This window comes from Ovis aries, chromosome 9, assembly GCF_016772045.2.
Source record: "Ovis aries strain OAR_USU_Benz2616 breed Rambouillet chromosome 9, ARS-UI_Ramb_v3.0, whole genome shotgun sequence".
In the NCBI taxonomy this organism is placed as follows: domain Eukaryota; kingdom Metazoa; phylum Chordata; class Mammalia; order Artiodactyla; family Bovidae; genus Ovis; species Ovis aries.
This window is the reverse complement of record NC_056062.1, coordinates 72884259-72886343: the sequence shown is the minus strand read 5'-3', so window position 1 is coordinate 72886343 and position 2085 is coordinate 72884259. Positions and strand designations below refer to the sequence as shown.

General features: G+C 40.2%; 1 long non-coding RNA gene across 1 annotated transcript; it reads right to left on the bottom strand.

The window, feature by feature from the left end:
- Positions 1 to 242: 242 nt before the first annotated feature.
- On the bottom strand, positions 243 to 2085 carry LOC105609290 (uncharacterized). Its single transcript, XR_003590382.3, has 2 exons — positions 1879 to 2085; positions 243 to 453 (listed from the first exon to the last, which is right to left on the bottom strand). It is a non-coding gene; the product is annotated as an uncharacterized LOC105609290 (long non-coding RNA).

Below are 2085 nucleotides of genomic sequence, written 5' to 3'. Positions count from 1 at the left end.
GCTGGAGTGGGTTGCCATTTCCTTCTCCAAGAGCTCTTCCTGACGCAGGGATCGAAACTAACATCTCTTGCATCTCCTGCACTGACGGGCAGATTCTTTACCACTGCCACCTGGGAAGCCCTGCGTCTCCTCTAGCTATAAAATATTAAGAACATTACACAAAATCTATTTTTCAGTTATCTTGTCTATAAAATAAGGATAATAAGATTTAAAGATGGTTGAGAAGATAGAAAATGGTAAGCTGTCAAAAAATACTAGATTTATTACTGTTCACAGATTTCAGTTTTTATCATTTTCCATATTTAACATATTTTAACATGGGTTCTCACTGGGAGTTGGCTCTTCCATAAGTTTTCCATGTTGCATGTCTTTCATATGTTCCTGTGAAGTTGCTGCATCCAAGTTGTTGGCATTTTGTTCTGTCCAGGAAATGGTCATGATCACTGGTGAAGGCTAGAGAAACACCGAATCCATGAGTAAGCAAAGTCACAAGATGATTGCATTCTTTTATTGTTTGCTGTATATGGATCAGAAATCTTTTATGTTGCCTATAAAGGCTATGAATCAGCTGTTTTTGCTGAGTTTAGGGCTAAATTAAGCACACTTCATTTGCAGCCAAATTAACAAAAAGTAAGTACTGAGAAGGCAATGGCACCCCCCACTCCAGTACTCTTGCCTGGAAAATCCCATGGATGGAGGAGCCTGGTGGGCTGCAGTCCATGGGGTCACTGAGAGCTGGACACGACTCAGTGACTTCACCTTCACTTTTCACTTTCATGCATTGGAGAAGGAAATGGCAACCCACTCTAATGTTCTTGCCTGGAGAATCCCAGGGACGGTGGAGCCTGGTGGGCTGCCGTCTATGGGGTCGCACAGATTCGGGCACAACTGAAGCGACTTAGCAGCAGCAGCAGCAGCAACTACTGAGAAAAATTATTACAAGTTTCTATGAGAGATGATTGTATTCCTGGGTGTCATAATTAGGATGGGATACAATCCTTACTGTATTGGTTAGAGCTATATCCTGTTTTGGGGGCCTCCCAGGTGGCTCAGTACTAAGGAATCTACCTGCAATGTAGGAAACACAGGAGACTTGGGTTCGATCCCTGGATCGGGAATATCCCCTGGAGAAGGAAATGGCAAGTCACTTCAGTATTCTTGTCTGGGAAATCCCATGGACAGTGAGCCTGGCAGGCTGCCATCCATAGGGTTGCAAAGAGTTGGACATGACGAAAGCAACTTAGCACATAACCTGCTTTGATGTGATAACCAGAGCCAAACACATAACAATCTTCCTTCAAGTATGTGAAAGGCTGGTTCTGTTAAATGCCTCACTGCCATATTTCAAATAATTTCTTTTATGATCAAACTTGAAAAGTAAATAACTATTCAGATGATGAGTTGATAAAAATAAAATCCAGGCAAGCAAATGCCAACAAAGCCAGGCATTGTACAAAGTAAGAAGCATAAATTAAGATTTTGGATCTTAATACTGTTTTGATTGGAAACACTGAACTGTGAACTATATACAGCCATCATGTTACAAAGTTTTACTCCATTTTTTCAATGGGCTATTTTATATCTAATTTTAAATGGTTATTAGCACACAATTAGCAAAAAAAAAATAAGTTCATCAGTAGAACTGATTTTAATGTAATTAGCCACATTTCAAAATTATTTTCTATACTAACCTGTGACCAAAGATGCTAAAGCCTTCCTGTTTAAGGGTATCGTAGATAGAGGATATGTTTGGAGGAACAATAAGGAAAGACACATAGTGGCTTCTATTTGCAGGAAATGGGAATAAAAACGCACTTTTAGTATCATCATGGTGACCACATCTTTGACTTGGTCAAAGTGAGAAGTGGTCAGACTTACCATTCTGTTGACTGTTCCCTAAGTCCCACATCCGTCAGGGTGATGAAAGGCCTCTGATAGGTCTATTGAATATTCTATCTTTCCTCTTAATGCCATAGCTGTGCCATACTCATTTATTTCCAGAATGACGAAGAAGCAAAAATTCAATCTTATGTTGTTTCTGGAGCTGGGTGGCCTGGGATCTTTAGGCTTCTTATTTGAATGGCC